Source organism: Pseudophryne corroboree, unplaced genomic scaffold (genome assembly GCF_028390025.1).
Source record: "Pseudophryne corroboree isolate aPseCor3 unplaced genomic scaffold, aPseCor3.hap2 scaffold_237, whole genome shotgun sequence".
Taxonomy (NCBI): Eukaryota; Metazoa; Chordata; class Amphibia; order Anura; family Myobatrachidae; genus Pseudophryne; species Pseudophryne corroboree.
Window position 1 is genome coordinate 71,232 of NW_026969024.1, and position 21,828 is coordinate 93,059.

Genomic DNA, 21,828 nt, shown 5'->3' on the forward strand with positions numbered 1-21,828 from the left:
CCAATGCACAATGCAAACTACAGGTAGTGCTGCAGGGCCCACACCCTTTTACTTGCCTTACAGAGCAGCTCTGGAGCTGTTACAGTGCCCAGCTGCTGCAAGAAATCAGCTTGAATGCTTCAGGGGATGGGGCATGGCCAACATGAGCCCCACACCAAAGGAGGGTGGAGGTGTTTAATGCGAACTAGGGGTCATCCAAGCACCGCAAAAGGCCGCCATGCCCTGCACGCCCCTTTTCTCTTTTCATATGCAGATGAGGGTTGAAGCCAACTTTGACCCACTGCTTGGATGACATCACCGTATGCAAATCCGTCTTCTGCAGAACTTCCCCCAGGAATGCTTGCACTAGTTGTTGCATTTGGTTTGTTGTTTGGGGGTGCTTCAGTATTAGGCAGCCTTCTGCCCTCCCATGTTCATCTGAAAATATGTGTTCTCCCTGCAGTTGTTGTCCCAAGATGAGAGTTCCCTTGTGCTGCCTCAGTTGAATCTCCTTTACTTGACAGAGATGTGCATGAGCAGCGGCCCTCCCCAGCCCTATTCCAAATCATACTTATTTTGCATAGGAGATACCATGGTCATGAAGATTTTTCTCCCAGGGTGAGGTTCATTCATTGCATTTTGGGTATGCTGACCCCTGTGATTTCCCCAAATGTGGGAAACTTGACTGCATTATTTGTGGTAGTGGGAGACTGTGTTTGTGCTTTCCTCTGGTCAGCTCTGGTAAAAGTAAGATTTCTTTGTCTCAGATTTTCCTTTAGCCTTGTTCTTCTTTCGAGAGTTCCCTTGTGCTGCCTCAGTTGGATCTCCTTCACTTTACAGGGGGGTACCCGAGCAGCGACCCTCCCCAGCTCTAGCCCAACTCCTACTTACCTGCCAGGTGAGATACTATGATCATGAAGGTGCTTCTCCCAGGGCAAGGCTCACCCATTGTACTCTGGGTGTGCTGCTCCTGCAATTTCCCCAAATGTGGGAAACTTGACTGCATAATTTGTGTTTCCCCTGGTCGGCTCTCGTATAATTCAGATCTCTTTGTCTCAGGTCTCTCTCCAGCCTAGTTTGCTGTCTGTTTCCACTTCTCTTTTCTTCAGCCGCTCCCTTCTATACCCTTGTGCACTATCCTGACTTCTCCTCCCGTCTGCTTACTTTGTGCCTTCCAATGCACAATGCAAACTACAGGTAGTGCTGCAGGGCCCACACCCTTTTACTTGCCTTACAGAGCAGCTCTGGAGCTGTTACAGTGCCCAGCTGCTGCAAGAAATCAGCTTGAATGCTTCAGGGGATGGGGCATGGCCAACATGAGCCCCACACCAAAGGAGGGTGGAGGTGTTTAATGCGAACTACGGGTCATCCAAGCACCGCAAAAGGCCGCCATGCCCTGCACGCCCCTTTTCTCTTTTCATATGCAGATGAGGGTTGAAGCCAACTTTGACCCACTGCTTGGATGACATCACCGTATGCAAATCCGTCTTCTGCAGAACTTCCCCCAGGAATGCTTGCACTAGTTGTTGCATTTGGTTTGTTGTTTGGGGGTGCTTCAGTATTAGGCAGCCTTCTGCCCTCCCATGTTCATCTGAAAATATGTGTTCTCCCTGCAGTTGTTGACCCAAGATGAGAGTTCCCTTGTGCTGCCTCAGTTGAATCTCCTTTACTTGACAGAGATGTGCATGAGCAGCGGCCCTCCCCAGCCCTATTCCAAATCATGCTTATTTTGCATAGGAGATACCATGGTCATGAAGATTTTTCTCCCAGGGTGAGGTTCATTCATTGCATTTTGGGTATGCTGACCCCTGTGATTTCCCCAAATGTGGGAAACTTGACTGCATTATTTGTGGTATTGGGAGACTGTGTTTGTGCTTTCCTATGGTCAGCTCTGGTAAAAGTCAGATTTCTTTGTCTCACATTTTCCTTTAGCCTTGTTCTTCTTTCGAGAGTTCCCTTGTGCTGCCTCAGTTGGATCTCCTTCACTTTACAGGGGGGTACCCGAGCAGCGACCCTCCCCAGCTCTAGCCCAACTCCTACTTACCTGCCAGGTGAGATACTATGATCATGAAGGTGCTTCTCCCTGGGCAAGGCTCACCCATTGTACTCTGGGTGTGCTGCTCCTGCAATTTCCCCAAATGTGGGAAACTTGACTGCATAATTTGTGTTTCCCCTGGTCGGCTCTCGTATAATTCAGATCTCTCTGTCTCAGGTCTCTCTCCAGCCTAGTTTGCTGTCTGTTTCCACTTCTCTTTTCTTCAGCCGCTCCCTTCTATACTCTTGTGCACTATCCTGACTTCTCCTCCCGTCTGCTTACTTTGTGCCTTCCAATGCACAATGCAAACTACAGGTAGTGCTGCAGGGCCCACACCCTTTTACTTGCCTTACAGAGCAGCTCTGGAGCTGTTACAGTGCCCAGCTGCTGCAAGAAATCAGCTTGAATGCTTCAGGGGCTGGGGCATAGCCAACATGAGCCCCACACCGAAGGAGGGTGGAGGTGTTTAATGCAAACTAGGGGTCAGACAAGCGCCGCAAAAGGCCACCATGCCCTGCACGCCCCTTTTCTGTTTTCATATGCAGACGAGGGTTGAAGCCAACTTTGACCCACTGCTTGGATGACATCACCATATGCAAATCCATCTGCGGCAGGCCTTCCCCCAGGAATGCTTGCACTAGTTGTTGCATTTGGTTTGTTGTTTGGGGGTGCTTCAGTATTAGGCAGCCTTCTGCCCTCCCATGTTCATCTGAAAATATGTGTTCTCCCTGCAGTTGTTGTCCCCAGATGAGAGTTCCCTTGTGCTGCCTCAGTTGAATCTCCTTAACTTGACAGAGATGTGCCTGAGCAGCGGCCCACCCCAGCTCTATCCCAAATCATACTTATTTTGCATAGGAGATACCATGGTCATGAAGATTATTCTCCCAGGGTGAGGTTCATTCATTGCATTCTGGGTATGCTGACCCCTGTGATTTCCCCAAATGTGGGAAACTCGACTGCTTTATTTGTGGTAGTGGGGGACTGTGTTTGTGTTTTCCTCTGGTCAGCTCTGGTAAAAGTCAGATTTCTTTGTTTCAGATCTTCCTCTAGCCTTGTTCTTCTTTTGAGAGTTCCCTTGTGCTGCCTCAGTTGGATCTCCTTCACTTGACAGGGGGGTGCCCGAGCAGAGACCCTCCCCAGCTCTAGCCCAACTCCTACTTACCTGCCAGGTGAGATACTATGATCATGATGGTGCTTCTCCCAGGGCAAGGCTCACCCATTGCACTCTGGGTGTGCTGCCCCTGCGATTTCCCCAAATGTGGGAAACTTGACTGCATAATTTGTGTTTCCCCTGGTCGGCTCTCGTATAATTCAGATCTCTTTGTCTCAGGTCTCTCTCCAGCCTAGTTTGCTGTCTGTTTCCACTTCTCTTTTCTTCAGCCGCTCCCTTCTATACCCTTGTGCACTATCCTGACTTCTCCTCCCGTCTGCTTACTTTGTGCCTTCCAATGCACAATGCAAACTACAGGTAGTGCTGCAGGGCCCACACCCTTTTACTTGCCTTACAGAGCAGCTCTGGAGCTGTTACAGTGCCCAGCTGCTGCAAGAAATCTGCTTGAATGCTTCAGGGGATGGGGCATGGCCAACATGAGCCCCACACCAAAGGAGGGTGGAGGTGTTTAATGCGAACTAGGGGTCATCCAAGCACCGCAAAAGGCCGCCATGCCCTGCACGCCCCTTTTCTCTTTTCATATGCAGATGAGGGTTGAAGCCAACTTTGACCCACTGCTTGGATGACATCACCGTATGCAAATCCGTCTTCTGCAGAACTTCCCCCAGGAATGCTTGCACTAGTTGTTGCATTTGGTTTGTTGTTTGGGGGTGCTTCAGTATTAGGCAGCCTTCTGCCCTCCCATGTTCATCTGAAAATATGTGTTCTCCCTGCAGTTGTTGTCCCCAGATGAGAGTTCCCTTGTGCTGCCTCAGTTGAATCTCCTTTACTTGACAGAGATGTGCATGAGCAGCGGCCCTCCCCAGCCCTATTCCAAATCATACTTATTTTGCATAGGAGATACCATGGTCATGAAGATTGTTCTCCCAGGGTGAGGTTCATTCATTGCATTTTGGGTATGCTGACCCCTGTGATTTCCCCAAATGTGGGAAACTTGACTGCATTATTTGTGGTAGTGGGGGACTGTGTTTGTGCTTTCCTCTGGTCAGCTCTGGTAAAAGTCAGATTTCTTTGTCTCAGATTTTCCTCTAGCCTTGTTCTTCTTTCGAGAGTTCCCTTGTGCTGCCTCAGTTGGATCTCCTTCACTTTACAGGGGGGTACCCGAGCAGCGACCCTCCCCAGCTCTAGCCCAACTCCTACTTACCTGCCAGGTGAGATACTATGATCATGAAGGTGCTTCTCCCAGGGCAAGGCTCACCCATTGCTCTGGGTGTGCTGCTCCTGCGATTTCCCCAAATGTGGGAAACTTGACTGCATAATTTGTGTTTCCCCTGGTCGGCTCTCGTATAATTCAGATCTCTTTGTCTCAGGTCTCTCTCCAGCCTAGTTTGCTGTCTGTTTCCACTTCTCTTTTCTTGAGCCGCTCCCTTCTATGCCCTTGCGCACTATCCTGACTTCTCCTCCTGTCTGCTTACTTTGTGCCTTCCAACGCACAATGCGAACTACAGGTAGTGCTGCAGGGCCCACACCCTTTTACTTGCCTTACAGAGCAGCTCTGGAGCTGTTACAGTGCCCAGCTGCTGCAAGAAATCAGCTTGAATGCTTCAGGGGCTGGGGCATAGCCAACATGAGCCCCACACCAAAGGAGGGTGGAGGTGTTTAATGCAAACTAGGGGTCAGCCAAGCGCCGCAAAAGGCCACCATGCCCTGCACGCCCCTTTTCTCTTTTCATATGCAGACGAGGGTTGAAGCCAACTTTGACCCACTGCTTGGATGACATCACCATATGCAAATCCATCTGCGGCAGGCCTTCCCCCAGGAATGCTTGCACTAGTTGTTGCATTTGGTTTGTTGTTTGGGGGTGCTTCAGTATTAGGCAGCCTTCTGCCCTCCCATGTTCATCTGAAAATATATGTTCTCCCTGCAGTTGTTGTCCCCAGATGAGAGTTCCCTTGTGTTGCCTCAGTTAAATCTCCTTTACTTGACAGAGATGTGCATGAGCAGCGGCCCTCCCCAGCCCTATTCCAAATCATACTTATTTTGCATAGGAGATACCATGGTCATGAAGATTTTTCTCCCAGGGTGAGGTTTATTCATTGCATTTTGGGTATGCTGACCCCTGTGATTTCCCCAAATGTGGGAAACTTGACTGCATTATTTGTGGTAGTGGGAGGCTGTGTTTGTGATTTCTTCTGGTCAGCTCTGGTAAAAGTCAGATTTCTTTGTCTCAGATTTTCCTTTAGCCTTGTTCTTCTTTCGAGAGTTCCCTTGTGCTGCCTCAGTTGGATCTCCTTCACTTTACAGGGGGGTACCCGAGCAGCGACCCTCCCCAGCTCTAGCCCAACTCCTACTTACCTGCCAGGTGAGATACTATGATCATGAAGGTGCTTCTCCCAGGGCAAGGCTCACCCATTGTACTCTGGGTGTGCTGCTCCTGCGATTTCCCCAAATGTGGGAAACTTGACTGCATAATTTGTGTTTCCCCTGGTCGGCTCTCGTATAATTCAGATCTCTTTGTCTCAGGTCTCTCTCCAGCCTAGTTTGCTGTCTGTTTCCACTTCTCTTTTCTTCAGCCGCTCCCTTCTATACCCTTGTGCACTATCCTGACTTCTCCTCCCGTCTGCTTACTTTGTGCCTTCCAATGCACAATGCAAACTACAGGTAGTGCTGCAGGGCCCACACCCTTTTACTTGCCTTACAGAGCAGCTCTGGAGCTGTTACAGTGGCCAGCTGCTGCAAGAAATCAGCTTGAATGCTTCAGGGGCTGGGGCATAGCCAACATGAGCCCCACACCGAAGGAGGGTGGAGGTGTTTAATGCAAACTAGGGGTCAGTCAAGCGCCGCAAAAGGCCACCATGCCCTGCACGCCCCTTTTCTGTTTTCATATGCAGACGAGGGTTGAAGCCACCTTTGACCAACTGCTTGGATGACATCACCACAAATCCATCTGCGGCAGGCCTTCCCCCAGGAATGCTTGCACTAGTTGTTGCATTTGGTTTGTTGTTTGGGGGTGCTTCAGTATTAGGCAGCCTTCTGCTCCACCCTCCTTTGGTGTGGGGCTCATGTTGGCCATGTCCCATCCCCTGAAGCATTCAAGCAGATTTCTTGCAGCAGCTGGGCACTGTAACAGCTCCAGAGACGCTCTGTAAGGCAAGTAAAAGGGTGTGGGCCCTGCAGCACTACCTGTAGTTTGCATTGTGCATTGGAAGGCACAAAGTAAGCAGACGGGAGGAGAAGTCAGGATAGTGCACAAGGGTATAGAAGGGAGCGGCTGAAGAAAAGAGAAGTGGAAACAGACAGCAAACTAGGCTGGAGAGAGATCTGAGACAAAGAGATCTGAATTATACGAGAGCCGACCAGGGGAAACACAAATTATGCAGTCAAGTTTCCCACATTTGGGGAAATCGCAGGGGCAGCACACCCAGAGTGCAATGGGTGAGCCTTGCCCTGGGAGAAGCACCTTCATGATCATAGTATCTCACCTGGCAGGTAAGTAGGAGTTGGGCTAGAGCTGGGGAGGGTCGCTGCTCGGGCACCCCCCTGTTAAGTGAAGGAGATCCAACTGAGGCAGCACAAGGGAACTCTCGAAAGAAGAACAAGGCTAAAGGAAAATCTGAAACAAAGAAATCTGACTTTTACCAGAGCTGACCAGAAGAAATCACAAACACAGCCTCCCACTACCACAAATAATGCAGTCGAGTTTCCCACATTTGGGGAAATCACAGGGGTCAGCATACCCAAAATGCAATGAATGAACCTCACCCTGGGAGAAAAATCTTCATGACCATGGTATCTCCTATGCAAAATAAGTATGATTTGGAATAGGGCTGGGGAGGGCCGCTGCTCATGCACATCTCTGTCAAGTAAAGGAGATTCAACTGAGGCAGCACAAGGGAACTCTCATCTTGGGACAACAACTGCAGGGAGAACATATATTTTCAGATGAACATGGGAGGGCAGAAGGCTGCCTAATACTGAAGCACCCCCAAACAACAAACCAAATGCAACAACTAGTGCAAGCATTCCTGGGGGAAGGCCTGCCGCAGATGGATTTGCATATGGTGATGTCATCCAAGCAGTTGGTCAAAGTTGGCTTCAACCCTCGTCTGCATATGAAAAGAGAAAAGGGGCATGCAGGGCATGGTGGCCTTTTGCGGCGCTTGGCTGACCCCTAGTTTGCATTAAACACCTCCACCCTCCTTTGGTGTGGGGCTCATGTTGGCTATGCCCCAGCCCCTGAAGCATTCAAGCTGAATTCTTGCAGCAGCTGGGCACTGTAACAGCTCCAGAGCTGCTCTGTAAGGCAAGTAAAAGGGTGTGGGCCCTGCAGCACTACCTGTAGTTCGCAGATGGATTTGCCGCCATAGAATGCGCCTGCTGAATCGTGTTACAGATCCAGAGAGCAATAGTCTGCTTTGAAGCAGGGGTGCCAATCTTGTTGGCTGCATACAGGACAAACAGTGCTTCTGTTTTTCTGACTCTAGCCGTTCTGGCCACGTAAATTTTCAAAGCCCTGACCACATCAAGGGACTCGGAATCCTCCAAGTCACGCGTAGCCACAGGCATCACAATAGGTTGGTTCATATGAAAGGATGATTCCACTTTTAGCAGGAATTGAGGACGGGTCTGCAATTCCGCTGCCACCGCGCTACAACCCCGGCCGACGCAATTGCCGGTCTGAGTAAGGTACCAGAATGTGTGTAAATGGACTTTAGGGTAACCTCCTGCTTGCGGTCAGCAGGGTCCCTGATGGTAGCCGTATCCTGGGATGGCAGCGCTACCTTTTTGGATAAGCGTGTCAATGCTTTATCCACCCTAGGGGAGGATTCCCACCGTATCCTGTCCATTGGCGGGAAAGGATACGCCATAAGAATCCTTTTGGGAATCTGCAGCTTTTTGTCTGGAGATTCCCAAGCTTTTTCACATAATTCGTTCAACTCATGTGAGGGGGGAAAGGTTATCTCAGGTTTCTTTCCCTTATACATGTGTACCCTCGTGTCAGGGACAGGGGACTCTGTGATGTGCAAAACATCTTTTAGTGCAATAATCATATATCGAATACATTTAGCCAATTTTGGCTGTAACTTTGCATCATCGTAGTCGACACTGGAGTCAGAATCCGTGTCGGTATCTGTGTCAACTATTTGGGATAGTGGGCGCTTTTGAGACCCCGAAGGTACCTGCGACATAGGGACAGGCATGGGTTGACTCCCTGACTGTTCCCTAGCTTCAGCTTTGTCTAATCTCTTGTGTAATAAGTTTACATTAGCACTTAAAACATTCCACATATCCATCCAGTCAGGTGTCGGCGTTGTCGATGGAGACACCACATTAATTTGCTCCTGCTCCTCTCTAGGAGAGCCTTCTACCTCAGACATGTCGACACACGTGTACCGACACACCATACACTCAGGGAATCCTCTTATCTGAGGACAGTTCCCCAACAAGGCCCTTTGGAGAGACAGAGAGAGAGAGTATGCCAGCACACACCCCAGCGCTATATGACCCAGGAAAAAAACACAATAATTTTATGTTTACCCAGTAGCGCTGTATTTCCATATATATATGCGCCTAATTATGTGCCCCCCTCTTCTTTAAGACCCTCTTTCTACCGTGGTATAAGCAGGGGAGAGTCCGTGGAGCTTCCCCTCAGCGGTGCTGTGGAGAAAATGGCGCTGGTGAGTGCTGAGGGAGAAGCCCCACCCCCTCAGCGACGGGCTTCTGTCCCGCTCAAATATAGTAAAAAAAAGGCGGGGGCTCTTATATATATATACAGTGCCTAGCTGCATATATATTTATTTTGCCAAAGAGAGGTCTATATTGCTGCCCAGGGCGTCCCCCCTGCGCCCTTCACCCTTACACTGACTGCCGTGTGAGAGGTGTATGGGAGCAATGGAGCACAGCTTTACTGCTGTGCGTTACCTCAGTGAAGATCATGAAGTCTTCCGCCGCCTCTGAAGTCTTCTTTTCTTCTCATACTCACCCGGCTTCTATCTTCCGGCTCTGCGAGGGGGACGGCGGCGCGGCGCTGGGACGGACGGCGAGGGTGAGACCTGCGTACCGATCCCTCTGGAGCTAATGCTGTACAGTAGCCTAAGAAGCAGAGCCTATCAACTCACAGAAGTAGGTGTGCATCTCTCCCCTCCGCCCCTCGATGCAGGGAGTCTGTTGCCAGCAGGCTCCCTGAAAATAAAAAAATCTAACAAATATACTTTCTGTCAGGAAACTCAGGAGAGCTCCCTGAAAAGCACCCAGTCTCCTCTGGGCACAGTAGTAAACTGAGGTCTGGAGGAGGGGCATAGAGGGAGGAGCCAGTGCACACCCAGATCTAAAGTCTTTCTTAAAGTGCCCATGTCTCCTGCGGAGCCCGTCTATCCCCCATGGTCCTTACGGAGTCCCCAGCATCCTCTAGGACGTAAGAGAAAAATTATGCTGGCAGAAAAATCCAATTGAGTGATTAAACAGCTCCAGAGCTGCTCTGTAAGGCAAGTAAAAGGGTGTGGGCCCTGCAGCACTACCTGTAGTTTGCATTGTGCATTGGAAGCCTAGTTTGCTGTCTGTTTCCACTTCTTTTTTCTTGAGCCCCTCCCGTCTATACCCTTGTGCACTATCCTGACTTCTCTTCCCGTCTGCTTACTTTGTGCCTTCCAAAGCACAATGCAAACTACAGGTAGTGCTGCAGGGCCCACACCCTTTTACTTGCCTTACAGAGCAGCTCTTGAGCTGTTACAGTGCCCAGCTGCTGCAAGAAATCAGCGTGAATGCTTCAGGGGCTGGGGCATGGCCAACATGAGCCCCACACCGAAGGAGGGTGGGGGTGTTTAATGCGAACTAGGGGTCTCGCACAATGCGAACTACAGGTAGTGCTGCAGGGCCCACACCCTTTTACTTGCCTTACAGAGCAGCTCTGGAGCTGTTACAGTGCCCAGCTGCTGCAAGAAATGTGAACTAGGTGTCATCCAAGTGCCGCAAAAGGCCGCCATGCCCTGCACGCCCCTTTTCTCTTTTCATATGCAGACGAGGGTTGAAGCCAACTTTGACCCACTGCTTGGATGACATCGCCATATGCAAATCCATCTGCTGCAGGCCTTCCCCCAGGAATGCTTGCACTAGTTGTTGCATTTGGTTTGTTGTTTGGGGGTGCTTCAGTATTAGGCAGCCTTCTGCCCTCCCATGTTCATCTGAAAATATGTGTTCTCCCTGCAGTTGTTGTCCCCAGATGAGAGTTCCCTTGTGCTGCCTCAGTTGAATCTCCTTTACTTGACAGAGATGTGCCTGAGCAGCGGCCCTCCCCAGCCCTATCCCAAATCATACTTATTTTGCATAGGAGATACCATGGTCATGAAGACTGTTCTCCCAGGGAGCGGTTCATTCATTGCATTCTGGGTATGCTGACCCCTGTGATTTCCCCAAATGTGGGAAACTCGACTGCATTATTTAATGCGAACTAGGGGTCATCCAAGCACCGCAAAAGGCCGCCATGCCCTGCATACCCCTTTTCTCTTTTCATAAGCAGACGAGGTTTGAAGCCAACTTTGACCCACTGCTTGGATGACATCACTTGCTGCCTTTCCAATGAAGCAAGTTTAATTTAATAATAGGTGAAAAACCATCCCTACAAAGGTGTTAATCAGATACTTGGCTTTGTGGACACTTTTCAGAGCACAAATTTGTTAGCATAAAATAAAGCCAGAAAATGAAGAGCTGTTTAATCACTCAATTGGATTTTTCTGCCAGCATATTTCTTTTTCTCTGCAACCCACTGCTAAATTGTGCTTCCTAGCTGTTTTTATAAAATCACTGAATCAAATCTAACTCTGATTACATCAGAGAAGGCCAGGTACCCTACACCATAACAGGGGGTTTGAAATTTTGACTTGTCTACTTAAAGATCACCAAAATCTGATAACAAGGTCAATTAAGTCTCTGGGTGGGATTGAACCACCAACCTTTTGGTTAATAGCCTTACACACTAACTGATTGCGCCACAGCAACACTTTGCAAAAGTCCATACTGACAAAGGCTAATAAGCATTCATCTAGAACGATTCCTAGAAACATTTTAAAAAGTCAATAATGTGGAGAGTTTTTGTAAGATGTTTCTTCCATCAACCAATGAAGAAACACATTGGTACTTTCCCATGATGAGTGAGTGCTTCAGGATCTTTTGCACTTACATGTGCAGCAGAGTACTGTAATGGAAGTGCTGGGTCCATAACCCAGAGGTAGGCAGATTGAAACTATCCTCTGCTATATGCATTTTTTTTTGTTAATTAAAGTAATCCAAAACTGGGATTGATATTTTTGCTCTTTTATTTTTACTTAAAGTACAATAACTTTTACCATTTTAATTTGTTTTAATAGTATATTGACAGTATTGTTTTCTTTCAAAAATCCAATTAATTTTCTTTACCCGATTATTAAAATGGTAATTGACAAAAACAAACTACATTGTCACCAGAAGAGCAATACAAAATGTACAAGTGATATATTAAAATCATCTTTCCAGCTTGAATTTCAATGATGCATTGGGGCAATGATTTTGTGAGAAACATCTTCACCCTTAAATAAAGATTTTCTTAATTCCTTACCTGTGTGCTAATTAGATATCACCTTGTTTTCATATTAAACAGACTTCCACATGAGAAAACAGCAAAGATGCAGTGGCGTTAATGTTTCCTGGTGTCAACCTGTATTATTTCCGTAGATATTGAAATGAGGATGCATCTTGCTGCCTTTCCAATGAAGCAAGTTTAATTTAGTAATAGGTGAAAAACCATCCCTACAAAGATGTTAATCAGATACTTGGCTTTGTGGACACTTTTCTGAGAACAAATTTGTTATCATAAAAATAAAGCCAGAAAATGAAGAGCTGTTTAATCACTCAATTGGATTTTTCTGCCAGCATTTTTCTTTTTCTCTGCAACCCACTGCTAAATTGTGCTTCCTAGCTGTTTTTTTTATAAAATCACTTAATCAAATCTAACTCTGATTACATCAGAGAAGGCCAGGTACCCTACACCATAAGAGGGGGTTTGCAATTTTGACTTGTCTACTTAAATATCACCAAAATCTGATCACAAGGTCAATTACGTCCCTGGGTGGGATTGAACCACCAACCTTTTGATAAATAGCTGAACACACTAACCGATTGCGCCACAGAGACACTTTGCAGAAAATACATACTGACAAAGACTAATAAGCATTCATCTAGAACGTTTCCTAGAAAAACTTTAAAAAGTCAATAATCTGGAGAGTTTTTGTAAGATGTTTCTTCCAGCAACCAATGAAGAAACACATTGGTACTTTCGCATGATGAGTGAGTGCTTCAGGATCTCTTGCACTTACATGTGCAGCAGAGTACTGCAATGGAAGCATGCTGGGCCCATAACCCAGAGGTAGGCAGATTGAAACTATCCTTTGCTATATGCATTATTTTTTTGTACATTAAAGTAATTCATAACTGGGATTGATATTTTAGCTTTTATTTTTACTTAAAGTACAATAACTTTTACCATTTTAATTTGTTTTAATAGTATATTGACAGTATTGTTTTCTTTCAAAAATCTAAGCCACTGCATCTTTGCTGTTTTCTCATATGGAAGTCTGTTTAATGTGAAAACAAGGTGATATCTAATTAGCACACAGGTAAGGAATTAAGAAAATCTTTATTTAAGGGTGAAGATGTTTCTCACAAAATCGTTGCCCCAATGCATCATTGAAATTCAAGCTGGAAAGATGATTTTAATATATCACTTGTACATTTTGTATTGCTCTTCTGGTGACAATGTAGTTTGTTTTTGTCAATTACCATTTTAATAATCGGGTAAAGAAAATTAATTGGATTTTTGAAAGAAAACAATACTGTCAATATACTATTAAAACAAATTAAAATGGTAAAAGTTATTGTACTTTAAGTAAAAATAAAAGCTAAAATATCAATCCCAGTTTTGGATTACTTTAATGAACAAAAAAAAATGCATATAGCAAAGGATAGTTTCAATCTGCCTACCTCTGGGTTATGGGCCCAGCATGCTTCCAGTGCAGTACTCTGCTACACATGTAAGTGCAAGAGATCCTGAAGCACTCACTCATCATGCGAAAGTACCAATGTGTTTCTTCATTGGTTGCTGGAAGAAACATCTTACAAAAACTCTCCAGATTATTGACTTTTTAAAGTTTTTCTAGGAAACGTTCTAGATGAATGCTTATTAGTCTTTGTCAGTATGTACTTTTTGCAAAGTGTCTCTGTGGCGCAATCGGTTAGTGTGTTCAGCTATTAATCAAAAGGTTGGTGGTTCAATCCCACCCAGGGACGTAATTGACCTTGTGATCAGATTTTGGTGATATTTAAGTAGACAAGTCAAAATTGCAAACCCCCTCTTATGGTGTAGGGTACCTGGCCTTCTCTGATGTAATCAGAGTTAGATTTGATTAAGTGATTTTATAAAAAAACAGCTAGGAAGCACAATTTAGCAGTGGGTTGCAGAGAAAAAGAAAAATGCTGGCAGAAAAATCCAATTGAGTGATTAAACAGCTCTTCATTTTCTGGCTTTATTTTTATAACAAATTTGTTCTCTGAAAAGTGTCCACAAAGCCAAGTATCTGATTAACATCTTTGTAGGGATGGTTTTTCACCTATTACTAAATTAAACATGCTTCATTGGAAAGGCAGCAAGATGCATCCTCATTTCAATATCTACGGAAATAATACAGGTTGACACCAGGAAACATTAACGCCACTGCATCTTTGCTGTTTTCTCATGTGGAAGTCTGTTTAATGTGAAAACAAGGTGATATCTAATTAGCACACAGGTAAGGAATTAAGAAAATCTTTATTTAAGGGTGAAGATGTTTCTCACAAAATCGTTGCCCCAATGCATCATTGAAATTCAAGCTGGAAAGATGATTTTAATATATCACTTGTACATTTTGTATTGCTCTTCTGGTGACAATGTAGTTTGTTTTTGTCAATTACCATTTTAATAATCGGGTAAAGAAAATTAATTGGATTTTTGAAAGAAAACAATACTGTCAATATACTATTAAAACAAATTAAAATGGTAAAAGTTATTGTACTTTAAGTAAAAATAAAAGAGCAAAAATGTCAATCCCAGTTTTGGATTACTTTAATTAACAAAAAAAAATGCATATAGCAGAGGATAGTTTCAATCTGCCTACCTCTGGGTTATGGACCCAGCATGCTTCCATTACAGTACTCTGCTGCACATGTAAGTGCAAGAGATCCTGAAGCACTCACTCATCATGGGAAAGTACCAATGTGTTTCTTCATTGGTTGATGGAAGAAACATCTTACAAAAACTCTCCAGATTATTGACTATTTAAAGTTTTTATAGGAAACGTTCTAGATGAATGCTTATTAGCCTTTGTCAGTATGTACTTTTGAAAAGTATCGCTGTGGCGCAATCAGTTAGTGTGTACGGCAATTAACCAAAAGGTTGGTGGTTCAATCCCACCCAGGGACGTAATTGACCTTGTTATCAGATTTTGTTGATCTTTAAGTAGACAAGTCAAAATTTCGAATACCCCTGTTATGGTGTAGGGTACCTGGCCTTCTCTGATGGAATCAGAATTAGATTTGATTCAGTGATTTTATAAAAACAGCTAGGAAGCACAATTTAGCAGTGGGTTGCAGAGAAAAAGAAATATGCTGGCAAAAAAATCCAATTGAGTGATTAAACAGCTCTTCATTTTCTGGCTTTATTTTTATGCTAACAAATTTGTTCTCTGAAAAGTGTCCACAAAGCCAAGTATCTGATTAACATCTTTGTAGGGATGGTTTTTCACCTATTACTAAATTAAACTTGCTTCATTGGAAAGGCAGCAAGATGCATCCTCATTTCAATATCTACTGAAATAATACAGGTTGACACCAGGAAACATCAACGCCACTGCATCCTTGCTGCTTTCTCATGTGGAAGTCTGTTTAATGTGAAAACAAGGAGATATCTAATTAGCACACAGGTAAGGAATTAAGAAAATCTTTATTTAAGGGTGAAGATGTTTCTCACAAAATCGTTGCCCCAATGCATCATTGAAATTCAAGCTGGAAAGATGATTTTAATATATCACTTGTACATTTTGTATTGCTCTTCTGGTGACAATGTAGTTTGCTTTTGTCAATTACCATTTTAATAATCGGGTAAAGAAAATTAATTGGATTTTTGAAAGAAAACAATACTGTCAATATACTATTAAAACAAATTAAAATGGTAAAAGTTATTGTACTTTAAGTAAAAATAAAAGAGCAAAAATTTCAATCCCAGTTTTGGATTACTTTAATTAACAAAAAAAAATGCATATAGCAGAGGATAGTTTCAATCTGCCTACCTCTGGGTTATGGACCCAGCATGCTTCCATTACAGTACTCTGCTGCACATGTAAGTGCAAGAGATCCTGAAGCACTCACTCATCATGGGAAAGTACCAATGTGTTTCTTCATTGGTTGATGGAAGAAACATCTTACAAAAACTCTCCACATTATTGACTTTTTAAAATGTTTCTAGGAATCGTTCTAGATGAATGCTTATTAGCCTTTGTCAGTATATACTTTTGCAAAGTGTTGCTGTGGCGCAATCAGTTAGTGTGTAAGGCTATTAACCAAAAGGTTGGTGGTTCAATTCCACCCAGGGACTTAATTGACCTTGTTATCAGATTTTGGTGATCTTTAAGTAGACAAGTCAAAATTTCAAACCCCCTGTTATGGTGTAGGGTACCTGGCCTTCTCTGATGTAATCAGAGTTAGATTTGATTCAGTGATTTTATAAAAACAGCTAGGAAGCACAATTTAGCAGTGGGTTGCAGAGAAAAAGAAATATGCTGGCAGAAAAATCCAATTGAGTGATTAAACAGCTCTTCATTTTCTGGCTTTATTTTTATGCTAACTAATTTGTTCTCTGAAAAGTGTCCACAAAGCCAAGTATCTGATTAACATATTTGTAGGGATGGTTTTTCACCTATTACTAAATTAAACTTGCTTCATTGGAAAGGCAGCAAGATGCATCCTCATTTCAATATCTACTGAAATAATACAGGTTGACACCAGGAAACATTAACGCCACTGCATCCTTGCTGCTTTCTCATGTGGAAGTCTGTTTAATGTGAAAACAAGGTGATATCTAATTAGCACACAGGTAAGGAATTAAGAAAATCTTTATTTAAGGGTGAAGATGTTTCTCACAAAATCGTTGCCCCAATGCATCATTGAAATTCAAGCTGGAAAGATGATTTTAATATATCACTTGTACATTTTGTATTGCTCTTCTGGTGACAATGTAGTTTGTTTTTGTCAATTACCATTTTAATAATAGGGTAAAGAAAATTAAGTGGATTTTTGAAAGAAAACAATACTGTCAATATACTATTAAAACAAATTAAAATGGTAAAAGTTATTGTACTTTAAGTAAAAATAAAAGCTAAAATATCAATCCCAGTTTTGGATTACTTTAATGAACAAAAAAAAATGCATATAGCAAAGGATAGTTTCAATCTGCCTACCTCTGGGTTATGGGCCCAGCATGCTTCCATTGCAGTACTCTGCTGCACATGTAAGTGCAAGAGATCCTGAAGCACTCACTCATCATGCGAAAGTACCAATGTGTTTCTTCATTGGTTGCTGGAAGAAACATCTTACAAAAACTCTCCAGATTATTGACTTTTTAAAGTTTTTCTAGGAAACGTTCTAGATGAATGCTTATTAGTCTTTGTCAGTATATAGTTTTTGCAAAGTGTCTCTGTGGCGCAATCGGTTAGTGTGTTCAGCTATTAATCAAAAGGTTGGTGGTTCAATCCCACCCAGGGACGTAATTGACCTTGTGATCAGATTTTGGTGATATTTAAGTAGACAAGTCAAAATTGCAAACCCCCTCTTATGGTGTAGGGTACCTGGCCTTCTCTGATGTAATCAGAGTTAGATTTGATTAAGTGATTTTATAAAAAAACAGCTAGGAAGCACAATTTAGCAGTGGGTTGCAGAGAAAAAGAAAAATGCTGGCAGAAAAATCCAATTGAGTGATTAAACAGCTCTTCATTTTCTGGCTTTATTTTTATGATAACAAATTTGTTCTCTGAAAAGTGTCCACAAAGCCAAGTATCTGATTAACATCTTTGTAGGGATGGTTTTTCACCTATTACTAAATTAAACATGCTTCATTGGAAAGGCAGCAAGATGCATCCTCATTTCAATATCTACGGAAATAATACAGGTTGACACCAGGAAACATTAACGCCACTGCATCTTTGCTGTTTTCTCATGTGGAAGTCTGTTTAATGTGAAAACAAGGTGATATCTAATTAGCACACAAGTAAGGAATTAAGAAAATCTTTATTTAAGGGTGAAGATGTTTCTCACAAAATCGTTGCCCCAATGCATCATTGAAATTCAAGCTGGAAAGATGATTTTAATATATCACTTGTACATTTTGTATTGCTCTTCTGGTGACAATGTAGTTTGTTTTTGTCAATTACCATTTTAATAATCGGGTAAAGAAAATTAATTGGATTTTTGAAAGAAAACAATACTGTCAATATACTATTAAAACAAATTAAAATGGTAAAAGTTATTGTACTTTAAGTAAAAATAAAAGAGCAAAAATGTCAATCCCAGTTTTGGATTACTTTAATTAACAAAAAAAAATGCATATAGCAGAGGATAGTTTCAATCTGCCTACCTCTGGGTTATGGACCCAGCATGCTTCCATTACAGTACTCTGCTGCACATGTAAGTGCAAGAGATCCTGAAGCACTCACTCATCATGGGAAAGTACCAATGTGTTTCTTCATTGGTTGATGGAAGAAACATCTTACAAAAACTCTCCAGATTATTGACTATTTAAAGTTTTTATAGGAAACGTTCTAGATGAATGCTTATTAGCCTTTGTCAGTATGTACTTTTGAAAAGTATCGCTGTGGCGCAATCAGTTAGTGTGTACGGCAATTAACCAAAAGGTTGGTGGTTCAATCCCACCCAGGGACGTAATTGACCTTGTTATCAGATTTTGTTGATCTTTAAGTAGACAAGTCAAAATTTCGAATACCCCTGTTATGGTGTAGGGTACCTGGCCTTCTCTGATGGAATCAGAATTAGATTTGATTCAGTGATTTTATAAAAACAGCTAGGAAGCACAATTTAGCAGTGGGTTGCAGAGAAAAAGAAATATGCTGGCAAAAAAATCCAATTGAGTGATTAAACAGCTCTTCATTTTCTGGCTTTATTTTTATGCTAACAAATTTGTTCTCTGAAAAGTGTCCACAAAGCCAAGTATCTGATTAACATCTTTGTAGGGATGGTTTTTCACCTATTACTAAATTAAACTTGCTTCATTGGAAAGGCAGCAAGATGCATCCTCATTTCAATATCTACTGAAATAATACAGGTTGACACCAGGAAACATCAACGCCACTGCATCCTTGCTGCTTTCTCATGTGGAAGTCTGTTTAATGTGAAAACAAGGAGATATCTAATTAGCACACAGGTAAGGAATTAAGAAAATCTTTATTTAAGGGTGAAGATGTTTCTCACAAAATCGTTGCCCCAATGCATCATTGAAATTCAAGCTGGAAAGATGATTTTAATATATCACTTGTACATTTTGTATTGCTCTTCTGGTGACAATGTAGTTTGCTTTTGTCAATTACCATTTTAATAATCGGGTAAAGAAAATTAATTGGATTTTTGAAAGAAAACAATACTGTCAATATACTATTAAAACAAATTAAAATGGTAAAAGTTATTGTACTTTAAGTAAAAATAAAAGAGCAAAAATTTCAATCCCAGTTTTGGATTACTTTAATTAACAAAAAAAAATGCATATAGCAGAGGATAGTTTCAATCTGCCTACCTCTGGGTTATGGACCCAGCATGCTTCCATTACAGTACTCTGCTGCACATGTAAGTGCAAGAGATCCTGAAGCACTCACTCATCATGGGAAAGTACCAATGTGTTTCTTCATTGGTTGATGGAAGAAACATCTTACAAAAACTCTCCACATTATTGACTTTTTAAAATGTTTCTAGGAATCGTTCTAGATGAATGCTTATTAGCCTTTGTCAGTATATACTTTTGCAAAGTGTTGCTGTGGCGCAATCAGTTAGTGTGTAAGGCTATTAACCAAAAGGTTGGTGGTTCAATTCCACCCAGGGACTTAATTGACCTTGTTATCAGATTTTGGTGATCTTTAAGTAGACAAGTCAAAATTTCAAACCCCCTGTTATGGTGTAGGGTACCTGGCCTTCTCTGATGTAATCAGAGTTAGATTTGATTCAGTGATTTTATAAAAACAGCTAGGAAGCACAATTTAGCAGTGGGTTGCAGAGAAAAAGAAATATGCTGGCAGAAAAATCCAATTGAGTGATTAAACAGCTCTTCATTTTCTGGCTTTATTTTTATGCTAACTAATTTGTTCTCTGAAAAGTGTCCACAAAGCCAAGTATCTGATTAACATATTTGTAGGGATGGTTTTTCACCTATTACTAAATTAAACTTGCTTCATTGGAAAGGCAGCAAGATGCATCCTCATTTCAATATCTACTGAAATAATACAGGTTGACACCAGGAAACATTAACGCCACTGCATCCTTGCTGCTTTCTCATGTGGAAGTCTGTTTAATGTGAAAACAAGGTGATATCTAATTAGCACACAGGTAAGGAATTAAGAAAATCTTTATTTAAGGGTGAAGATGTTTCTCACAAAATCGTTGCCCCAATGCATCATTGAAATTCAAGCTGGAAAGATGATTTTAATATATCACTTGTACATTTTGTATTGCTCTTCTGGTGACAATGTAGTTTGTTTTTGTCAATTACCATTTTAATAATAGGGTAAAGAAAATTAAGTGGATTTTTGAAAGAAAACAATACTGTCAATATACTATTAAAACAAATTAAAATGGTAAAAGTTATTGTACTTTAAGTAAAAATAAAAGCTAAAATATCAATCCCAGTTTTGGATTACTTTAATGAACAAAAAAAAATGCATATAGCAAAGGATAGTTTCAATCTGCCTACCTCTGGGTTATGGGCCCAGCATGCTTCCATTGCAGTACTCTGCTGCACATGTAAGTGCAAGAGATCCTGAAGCACTCACTCATCATGCGAAAGTACCAATGTGTTTCTTCATTGGTTGCTGGAAGAAACATCTTACAAAAACTCTCCAGATTATTGACTTTTTAAAGTTTTTCTAGGAAACGTTCTAGATGAATGCTTATTAGTCTTTGTCAGTATATAGTTTTTGCAAAGTGTCTCTGTGGCGCAATCGGTTAGTGTGTTCAGCTATTAATCAAAAGGTTGGTGGTTCAATCCCACCCAGGGACGTAATTGACCTTGTGATCAGATTTTGGTGATATTTAAGTAGACAAGTCAAAATTGCAAACCCCCTCTTATGGTGTAGGGTACCTGGCCTTCTCTGATGTAATCAGAGTTAGATTTGATTAAGTGATTTTATAAAAAAACAGCTAGGAAGCACAATTTAGCAGTGGGTTGCAGAGAAAAAGAAAAATGCTGGCAGAAAAATCCAATTGAGTGATTAAACAGCTCTTCATTTTCTGGCTTTATTTTTATGATAACAAATTTGTTCTCTGAAAAGTGTCCACAAAGCCAAGTATCTGATTAACATCTTTGTAGGGATGGTTTTTCACCTATTACTAAATTAAACATGCTTCATTGGAAAGGCAGCAAGATGCATCCTCATTTCAATATCTACGGAAATAATACAGGTTGACACCAGGAAACATTAACGCCACTGCATCTTTGCTGTTTTCTCATGTGGAAGTCTGTTTAATGTGAAAACAAGGTGATATCTAATTAGCACACAAGTAAGGAATTAAGAAAATCTTTATTTAAGGGTGAAGATGTTTCTCACAAAATCGTTGCCCCAATGCATCATTGAAATTCAAGCTGGAAAGATGATTTTAATATATCACTTGTACATTTTGTATTGCTCTTCTGGTGACAATGTAGTTTGTTTTTGTCAATTACCATTTTAATAATCGGGTAAAGAAAATTAATTGGATTTTTGAAAGAAAACAATACTGTCAATATACTATTAAAACAAATTAAAATGGTAAAAGTTATTGTACTTTAAGTAAAAATAAAAGAGCAAAAATGTCAATCCCAGTTTTGGATTACTTTAATTAACAAAAAAAAATGCATATAGCAGAGGATAGTTTCAATCTGCCTACCTCTGGGTTATGGACCCAGCATGCTTCCATTACAGTACTCTGCTGCACATGTAAGTGCAAGAGATCCTGAAGCACTCACTCATCATGGGAAAGTACCAATGTGTTTCTTCATTGGTTGATGGAAGAAACATCTTACAAAAACTCTCCAGATTATTGACTATTTAAAGTTTTTATAGGAAACGTTCTAGATGAATGCTTATTAGCCTTTGTCAGTATGTACTTTTGAAAAGTATCGCTGTGGCGCAATCAGTTAGTGTGTACGGCAATTAACCAAAAGGTTGGTGGTTCAATCCCACCCAGGGACGTAATTGACCTTGTTATCAGATTTTGTTGATCTTTAAGTAGACAAGTCAAAATTTCGAATACCCCTGTTATGGTGTAGGGTACCTGGCCTTCTCTGATGGAATCAGAATTAGATTTGATTCAGTGATTTTATAAAAACAGCTAGGAAGCACAATTTAGCAGTGGGTTGCAGAGAAAAAGAAATATGCTGGCAAAAAAATCC

At 42.1% G+C, this 21,828-nt stretch overlaps 12 non-coding genes and 1 pseudogene across 12 annotated transcripts; 11 read left to right on the forward strand and 2 right to left on the reverse strand.

Annotated features, from left to right (window-relative positions):
- Positions 1–546: 546 nt before the first annotated feature.
- On the forward strand, positions 547–710 carry LOC135010660 (U1 spliceosomal RNA). Its single transcript, XR_010209955.1, has one exon. It is a non-coding gene; the product is annotated as a U1 spliceosomal RNA (small nuclear RNA).
- Positions 711–862: 152 nt separating this feature from the next.
- Positions 863–1,025, forward strand: LOC135010767 (U1 spliceosomal RNA). Its single transcript, XR_010210060.1, has one exon. It is a non-coding gene; the product is annotated as a U1 spliceosomal RNA (small nuclear RNA).
- Positions 1,026–1,699: 674 nt separating this feature from the next.
- Positions 1,700–1,862, forward strand: LOC135010704 (U1 spliceosomal RNA). Its single transcript, XR_010209999.1, has one exon. It is a non-coding gene; the product is annotated as a U1 spliceosomal RNA (small nuclear RNA).
- Positions 1,863–2,015: 153 nt separating this feature from the next.
- LOC135010754 (U1 spliceosomal RNA) lies at positions 2,016–2,178 on the forward strand. The gene has a single exon (XR_010210047.1). It is a non-coding gene; the product is annotated as a U1 spliceosomal RNA (small nuclear RNA).
- A 674-nt stretch (positions 2,179–2,852) lies between these two features.
- Positions 2,853–3,016, forward strand: LOC135010641 (U1 spliceosomal RNA). The gene has a single exon (XR_010209936.1). It is a non-coding gene; the product is annotated as a U1 spliceosomal RNA (small nuclear RNA).
- Positions 3,017–3,168: 152 nt separating this feature from the next.
- LOC135010771 (U1 spliceosomal RNA) lies at positions 3,169–3,331 on the forward strand. The gene has a single exon (XR_010210063.1). It is a non-coding gene; the product is annotated as a U1 spliceosomal RNA (small nuclear RNA).
- A 674-nt stretch (positions 3,332–4,005) lies between these two features.
- Positions 4,006–4,169, forward strand: LOC135010963 (U1 spliceosomal RNA). Its single transcript, XR_010210230.1, has one exon. It is a non-coding gene; the product is annotated as a U1 spliceosomal RNA (small nuclear RNA).
- A 152-nt stretch (positions 4,170–4,321) lies between these two features.
- Positions 4,322–4,482, forward strand: LOC135010851 (U1 spliceosomal RNA). The gene has a single exon (XR_010210132.1). It is a non-coding gene; the product is annotated as a U1 spliceosomal RNA (small nuclear RNA).
- A 674-nt stretch (positions 4,483–5,156) lies between these two features.
- On the forward strand, positions 5,157–5,320 carry LOC135010672 (U1 spliceosomal RNA). The gene has a single exon (XR_010209967.1). It is a non-coding gene; the product is annotated as a U1 spliceosomal RNA (small nuclear RNA).
- A 152-nt stretch (positions 5,321–5,472) lies between these two features.
- LOC135010782 (U1 spliceosomal RNA) lies at positions 5,473–5,635 on the forward strand. The gene has a single exon (XR_010210069.1). It is a non-coding gene; the product is annotated as a U1 spliceosomal RNA (small nuclear RNA).
- An 824-nt stretch (positions 5,636–6,459) lies between these two features.
- Positions 6,460–6,622, reverse strand: LOC135010733 (U1 spliceosomal RNA). Its single transcript, XR_010210026.1, has one exon. It is a non-coding gene; the product is annotated as a U1 spliceosomal RNA (small nuclear RNA).
- A 152-nt stretch (positions 6,623–6,774) lies between these two features.
- On the reverse strand, positions 6,775–6,938 carry LOC135010677 (U1 spliceosomal RNA). Its single transcript, XR_010209972.1, has one exon. It is a non-coding gene; the product is annotated as a U1 spliceosomal RNA (small nuclear RNA).
- Positions 6,939–10,435: 3,497 nt separating this feature from the next.
- On the forward strand, positions 10,436–10,614 carry LOC135010870 (U1 spliceosomal RNA; annotated as a pseudogene).
- The last annotated feature ends 11,214 nt before the right edge of the window (positions 10,615–21,828 follow it).